This window comes from Onychostruthus taczanowskii, unplaced genomic scaffold (assembly GCF_017590055.1).
Source record: "Onychostruthus taczanowskii isolate IOZ18803 unplaced genomic scaffold, ASM1759005v1 scaffold129, whole genome shotgun sequence".
NCBI classification, from domain to species: Eukaryota; Metazoa; Chordata; class Aves; order Passeriformes; family Passeridae; genus Onychostruthus; species Onychostruthus taczanowskii.
The window spans coordinates 913,330-922,057 of NW_024498451.1; positions in this window are offsets into that span (position 1 = coordinate 913,330).

Here is an 8,728-nt window from a genome sequence, read left to right on the forward strand (position 1 = left end):
AGTGCCACAAGAGAATAAATTGCATCAGAATAGATTGATTTTCTTCAGAAATATCCCTACAGAACATCAGGATGGGCCATAACACCACTTGAATTCAAGTAATTTGACATCAGTATGCAAAGGATCTTGTTCAAGAGGTTTTAAATATAATGATCATATTGTCAACCTTTATAATGTAAATTTCTTTACAATTTGAGCTTTGCAGCAAATGCTATCTTGTCAAATCCATTTTTTAAAAATATATATTAAGGAAATGCATTTTTGTCTTGACAGAACATTAAAGGAATTAGTGAAACTCTTCTTTGTTGCTTCTTATTTATGGCACTAGCCCTTCTTGCTGCTGCAGTGGTAACTGAAGAGCCTACTGCTGGTAATGGGTCACAAAGCACAAGCTGGTGCGCCTTGAAAAATTTGAACAATATGAAATTTGACTCAGGAAGGCAAAGAACTGACCTCATGACCTCATCCATCTTCAATGAGAGAAATGCACTAATTCCTTTTGCACAGTAGCATACTCTAATCTTTCTCTAGATCTTGAGCCAGCTGCCAAAATGGAAATGCATGACTTGTCATAGGTTAAGGACCTTCTCGTATATTCCATTCACTCCCTACTTTTTTTTTTTTCTCCTGAAGCTGTAGGTGAACAGTTCTTTTGCCTGACTCATCTAAAATGCTGTGTGACAGTCATGTTTGTAGATAGACTTTTCTACTCTAGCATGCTTCTTCTATCTTTTTTTTTTTTGTTATTATAATTTTTTTTACTGATTTTGGTCACTTGACTACCAAACTGTGATTGGTCACGTGTGAAAGTGTTTCTTTTTATTGAGGGTTTTCAGTGACTTTCATTTGTAATATGTTTTCCTTGGCTCATCCCTGTGGCTCTACATTTGCTCAAGAGATATTGGTTGTTATTATACCATTTCCTCCCCAAAGAAGATTTTCATCTCCCTGATAAGTGTGAAAGGCCTACAGTAGCATAAGCTTTGATTTTCCCATATTCATTTTTGGCCTGCTGATCATGTTGTACACTTTCTTGCCTTTACAGGTGGACAACCTTACCTCATCAGAGAAATAATTAGCTCAAGGTTCCTGGCCCCCACAATATCTCAATGTTGTTAAGCCTTAAAACTTTCTTTCTTGTTCTTTAACAAAACTACTCCCACATGTAAGTGATTATTCAAATTTGCTACTGTTTTAGGTCTCAAGCATGTAAAGAAGCAAGAATAAAAAATATATTGACTTCTGAGGAAAATCAGGTCTTTAATAATGATTGTGTGGCTGGGTAGGTTCTGCCAAGGGGTTAAGTAATTCAGAATTAACAGATGAGCAAATATGAAATGGAGGAGTAGCATTCAAGCGCCCACAAGCAGTAGCCTCAGCTCTGTGGGCTGTGAAACTAATACCTATTCCAGTGTTATTCACAGTGGGTGGCACATGCTATATTCAGATATTGGTGCTTTAATTTATTCACATACATTCCAGTTCTATTTTATTTTAGGATTGTTATTTAATAGTTTATGGTTCTATATTTTTAGATCTTTAGATAATTTAGGAGGCTAAGATAAAATTTCATAGGAATAAAAGTCTCTCCATTTTCTATAACTCCATGTCAAACACTAATTAACATAATAAATACTGATTAAATAATTAACAGAATTTTATTAAATTAATAATTTAACCAAATTGAATACTGATTAAGCAAAGCACAGAAAACAGACCTATGAGTTGTTCTATTTACTAAAAAATAGTGATGTCTAAAGTTAAGTGCTTGCTGAAGAGCTTCATAAGATTGTGTACCTTAACAGTCACCTCTATTTTCAGCCCATTTAAAATTTCTTCCTTTTAAAAATAATAATGATAATAATTATTATGATAATAACAACAGTAATTATAAAAAAAAATAACAATACCACCACTACCTTATACACTCACAGTTTATATACTCACTGAAACATGAAACCATAAAATATTTACCAAGAAAATGTCAAAGTGCTGCTGAACTAGAAGTAGGTAATTGACTTCACAGGCCATTCACAAAATTTTATTCTTCATGTAATTCATGACCAGTATTTTCTTTATTCCAGTGAGAAGTCCCTTGGAACAAACTCTCATCTTCCTGAAGAAATTAAGTGCTCAGTATATTGATATAAAAACAATAAGTAAAGTACATTAAGAGAAATTTAAATGAAGTCCTTAACTTGTAAATATCAATGTGAGACCTAACACAGAACTTCCTATTTAGGTAAATTATTTTAGCCCTTGTAGAAGCCTGATTTTTAAACTAACTGCAGTGTTTTAAATATTCTGCAAGAAATTTATTGTTATAAATGTTAGCTCTTCTTGTTACTCATCTTAAAACCAAGTTTAATTTTAATGTGAGACTGATTAAAATATGAGCTTAGAAATTCAAAGCGTGGCCCGCATGGTATGAATATAGAACAAGACATGAGTAGTCCATGTCTTCTGGTGCTGACAAAAAAGTAAACGCAGAAACATCACCAGCTGGCAATTCATGCCAGCTGATCCATGAGGTAATAGCAAATACCTGTTAATCACTGACTCGTTCTCTGTTCACAAGCATGGTGCTTAGTTAGATTAGAAGCAAATGAACTGAATGAGAAAATGTGGAATTATACATAAACCTTGAGATTATTTTGTTCTGAAATTTCTCAGATGGAGAAGCAACTCATACCACAATAAAATGAGATATCATGCTTATGGAGGAATTGAAGTTACTAAGATAAGAGAATAATTTGCAGTAATTTGATAAGTTTTCTTTAGGAAAGTCAGCAGTAATCTCCAAATCCTGAAAGTAGAGGGTGCTTTTTCAAGTATTTTTAAACATCCCCAGTTTGTTCTGGCTGCTTAACTCAATTTTTGTCCAGATTAGATTAGATTATATCCACAGTAACCAATCTCTACCATTTTAACACAAGTGTCTCATTGCCAATGGCAGCAGAATAAGAGCAATGGTATCTCAATGGTATATTTTACACCTTTGTTAGTAAATTTAAGAAGAGAGGAATGAAAGAGTGAACAAAGCCTTCAGAGACCACTAACAAAGGTACTGACATATAGTATTTACTGACTTAAATATAAGAATTGAGGTTTTTGCCTGTAATGGAGGAGAAGAAATTATTAAGCATATTTTTTTCTATTGGTTCACCCACTTCAGAATGCACTGCCAAGACCTTTTTAGCTAATTTAATGTACTGCTCACAACATAGAAGAATATCTTCATTAGTGATGAGTATAATATATTAAGAAAGTTACCTGCAACATTTTTATGACTGTGTGCCAAGTATTAGCATGTTCATTATGAAATGAATACCAGTAAGATCAACTACAATGAACTTTGAAGTTTCAATGAACTATTACCAATAGCAGGAAATGTGTGAGATCTTCACAAACTGTTGTTAAGAGCTACCTGTCTGAAGGCATTTGTCCTTTCTATGTTCATTTAACGAATGTGAAGAAATTATGACATATCTAATGGTTTAATATCTTGTCTGGAAACAAATCACAACTAAATGATTATGGGCTGGGTTCACAATACAATGATATGCAGTAGTCTCAAAATATTTATGCAGACTTTCCTGTAAGAGAAAAATATTCTAATTCCAAATTGGGGTGCTATGATTCTTCTCTTTTGTCAAAACAAAGAGTCCTTCTCTGTTTACCCAAAATACCATAATGTCTATAGCAGTATCTGTGCAAAGGGCAGATAATAATGGTGGCAACCTTGACAGTAGGGGAGATATTTTAACATATTCAAGAAGAGGAATTGTTTGAGACAGATAATCTGACTAAAGTTAGATTAAATCATTCTACATCTGAGTATGTTGTGTATAGGTGAATCATGGAATAATAGAATCAGTAAGGCTTGGGTTGGAAGAGAACTTAAAGATAATCTGCTACCAGACCAGGTTACTCAGAGCCCCATCCAGCTGGCTCTTGGACACTTCCAGAGATGGGACATCCACAACTTCCCTAGACAGCCTGTTCCAGTGACTCACCACCCCCACGTTGAAGGGCTTCTTCCTAATATCTAGTTTAAACATACCCTCTTTCTGTAACTTGACCTGTCACTACATGCTCTTGCATGAAGTCTCTCTCCATTTCATATGCTCCTTTCAGAGACTGGAAGGGCCATAGTCAGGTCCCCCCAAAGCCTTCTCTTCTCCTGTTCAAATTCTCTCAACCTCTTCTCATATGAGAGGTTCTCCATTCCTCTAACTATTTTTGTGGCCTTCTTTGGACTCACTCCAACAGGTCCACATCCTTCCTGTGCTGTGACCCTAGAGCTGGATATAGCCCTGCAGTTGGGGTCTCAGCAGAGCAGAGCAGTGGGGCAGAATCCCCTCTGTACCCTGCTGCCCATGCTGCTTTGGATGCAGCCCAGGATACAACTGACTTTCTGGGCTCCAAGTGCTCATGGCCAGCTCATATCCAGCTTTTCATCCACCAGCATTCCCAAGTCCTTCTCAGTAGGGCTGCTCTGGATCTGTTCGTCCCCAGCTCGTGTTGGAACCAGGGGTTGCCCTGACCCAGGTGCAGCACTTTGGTCTCATTACTTTCATGAGTCTCCTGTGGCTCACTTCTCAAGCTTGTTCAAGTCCCTCTGGATGCCATCCTATTCTTCAGGTGTATCAACTGCATCACTCAAGTTGGTGTCAAATTTGTTGAGGGTGCATGTGTTCCCTTTGTCACGGTCATTGAAGAAGATATTAAATAACACTGGTTACAATTTGGACCCCAAGGGACACCATTTGTCATTGATGTCCATCAGAATACTAAGCATTGACCACTACCCTCCAGATACAAGTGTCCAACCCATTCCTTATCTACCTAACAATCCACTCATCAAATCCTTCTCTCTCTAATTCAGAGAGCAAGATGTTTTGGGAGTGTGTCCCCATACTCACAGGAACTCCAGAGAAAGAAAAGAAAAGTCAGATCCTTGTTATCTAACCTGAACACAGCACTGCAAGGAGATGACACGCTGCACAAAAGGTGACTGGCTTGCAGCAAAGGGCCTTGGACAGACTCTGCCACTCCATGCTTCACATCCTTCAATGGTCTGTTCTGACTGACTGCACAGTTCTTTATTCCAACAGAACAGAGCAACAGAATGGCAGTATTGGACTCTGCTTCAGCAGTGACCCATAGCAAATAAAGACAATGAAAGGAGAAGAACAAAGGCCATCCCTTGTTTCAGGGTCTCAAGGAACAAGGAGGGTAGATATCAATTGTACTTTTTCCGTTATGGTTCTTACCATAAGGATCACACATCTACAGGGCAGACGACACCAGCAGCTGAACCCTCATCAACTTTACCATTAACAGCACAAGAAAATGTCAGTGGACAACATTAAGACAAAGGCTAATAGGATGTGAAGAATTACCTTTTTATACAGCCTACAAGATGTGTTAAGAAGATGCTCTCAGGGCAGGGGAGTAAGAAACAGGATGCAGATATAGTCATAGCTTGTGTTTTAAGGAAAGGGTGGGATAGTCCCGGAGTTACAGAACAGGGTCATGTTCATATGAAACTCAGTTTTGTAATCTTTGCAGTTTTGTCTAGGGCCACACTTAATTTGAAATCTAGGGATGTCACTTTAACTCATATGCACTCCTTGAGATGGCATAGCAAATATTTATTTTAATTTTGGTAATTGGGATGGAAATTTCTAAATTATAACAGGCATACCCTGTTACCCAGAAAACCCATAGTGTTTTTTTCTGAGGTGCTAGCACAGTAATTTTAGTTAATTTTAGCATTATCTGTAAAAAGAAGCTGAAACTTTAAAGTCCAAAAGATACCCTAACCATGTAAGTAAGATCTAGAGATGCATCAGCTGAAATGATACTGAAAATCTAGTGCGTTATAAATTGCACCCAAAATTTGAGTTTTGAACCATTTCTATCAAAACCAGTTTCTCTATTTTACAGTTTCATTGTAAAATATAAATTTTCACTTTTTTAGCTTTTAGATACTTTTATAGAGGAGTGAAAGTATACCTCATGAAATCTCCATACATATTACACTCTACCCATGAAAATTTCAAATAATCTGCATTCAGAAATAGTTGTGCACCATCAATTTTCTTAGTGATTTCTCTATGACCTAGGACATTTGAATATGAAAGCAACTACTGAGAGCCCACACTAAAGTTCTGAATTCTTGCTATCTGGTGTCCAGTTTTTAAAGCCTTGGTCAGAGCTGTTAAACTGATATACAATTAAAGGCTAGTTATATTTAGCCTTTTCTGAGATTTCACTGTAATATTCAGACAGTGAACTTCCTAAAATCAGGAAGCTAAGGATTTTTGGTTAGAAAGAGAAACTAAAAAGCCACTGCATGGGTGAAAGAACAAATATTAAAAGACATCAGTCAATGTTACAGCTGCGTGCAGGGTAGCCTTAGCTGAAATCATGAGGTTTAGACTGCTTTAAGTAATTTAAAAATATCAAAACCATTTTCTTCAATCTGCATGTCATGGATAAATGGTCTACTGAAATTAAGTAACTTCTCAGATGCATTGATCAAGCTAAGCTGATGCTGCCTCCTCTGAAATCCCATCTTCCTCCTCACATTGACTTCTTACTCATGCCTTGAATGTGAACAGATATTTGTAAAAACAAGTCCCTTTTCAACCAGTGATCTGACTTGCTACCTAGGAAGACAGGTATGAGCAGCCAAGAAAAGAGAGAGTTTGCTCCACTTTCAGCAGTAGTGAGAATTTGTCTTATTTGTCAAATTATGGCCTCAGCAAATTTTGGGATAGTCACAGATGATTCTGAAGTGATGCAGAGCTGAAGTGCATCACTACAGATTTGACCGTTTGTCTGCTTCAGTAAAAGAACTTTGCATCCAAATGCTCATCCACTTCTTTCAGTGACATTAACTGCTCTCAGGCCACCACAATTTTTGCTTGTCACACCTAGAAAATGTAGAGTTTCAGACTCTTGGCAAAAGTTGGGTGTCGAACTTCAGAGATCTAAACTCTGTATTTTTGTTTCATATTAAAAAACAGTTATGATTTTTAAATGAGAATGTGAATTATTATTTTTCAACCACAATCAACTAAAAATATAGCTGCAGGGACTCTAAAAAGTACTTACTTTCAGGCAGAGGTAAAAACTGGGCGTCCCAAAAATGAATGGTCCAGGAAGTCATGAATCTGCAAAGACAAGTATAATACAAACTATTTTGCAATGTTATATGTTGCAGGTGCTACCCATAACATTTCTACAGTAATACAAAACCATTTGTACACAAAGGAGAAAAGTATGTCATCAGAGGTTTTTTGAAAAGATTGATGTTGACAATATTTGTAAAGAAAATTTCTTCAATACTCAGATTTGTAGTGCTGTTGAATACTCATTTTTTCTATAGATCTCTTTTTATATGAGAATCAGTGAATTGGTTGAACTGAAGAATTGCTCCAGGAGAATTCTTTTCCCTACAGAGGCAGTCTTAGGCCAGGCCAGAGGTGGGACTATGTCTCTTCTCCCAGGAAATTACTGCCAGCAGGGGCCAGGGGAGCGGTAGTCTCTGATCTGCAAGTAAATATTGTTAGGTGAATAACAATAACAGTATATATTCCCTGGGAAGGACTTTGCGTAGAAGAAGGTCAGACTTTTGGCTCCTTGGGGAGACAAAAATGGGTTGGTATAGAAACATACTACTACTCATATTGTATATCTGAAAGAGGCACAGGACTATTACTTCCTGCTACCTGTTAGTAGCAGGTGGCTCAGTGCATCTGCTGAATATCTCTGAATGTCCCCTAAATGCAAGCCAATGAAGACACCTCCACAGAGAGGCTGCTCTGCAGAAATGAACAGAGTGGTTCGAGAGGCTTCATTAAAAAAGGATTTTGGCATTGACACCTTTATGATGACAAACCAAAATTAATCACTCATCCCCTTTGTGTGTGTTGTTCAAATTTTCCTCTGAGCCATCTAAAGCTGAGGTCTTCTCTGGCTTCAGGTCTTCTGTTTTCCTACTACTACTGCTGCTGCTACTGCATCCATTTGTGAATTTGTTGGAGCACAGGACTTCACAAGGCCTGAAATGGATATTGGTAGATAAAGAAGAAAGACAGCTAATATTTTCTTTCATATCTTAAATGATTGAGAGACAATTATTTGATGTACATAAAACATATTAGAGAATGCAAGCTTATATACTGGTATAATAACTTATTAAATAGTTGCATCAAACAAGTGCATCAATAGTGATTTCCTTTTTTAAAAAAAATTAAAGAGACAAATACAGATGATAACAAAAATTATAACAAAAAGTTATTGTATTCTTTAGTTTGCATGTCACCCCCTGTCAGGAAAAATAGAGATGAAGTTTTGTTCTTCTTCTGAGTCTGGCCTAGATTCTGCACTTGAGTGTAGGTGGCTATCAGTGCACTGTAGGAGGCTGCTTCATGCTGATTTGGATGACTCAAGCTGAGTTTCTGATCCCCAAGCATTGACAGTGGCTCAGACCACACCTGAAACAGATATTTATGATTTGGTACCTACCAAAATTCAATGCAATCAATGGCTTTGTCAAAGTCTTTGCATGATTACTGCACTCTGAACATGGCTGTCATTTGAGGCATGATGTAACTGAAAGGCAAGGGTGGTATGGAGAATGTACTGTATTAATATTTTCTTTTTTTTCCCCTTGTCTGCTGAAACAAGTATTCCAGAGGAGGTATGTCCTTAT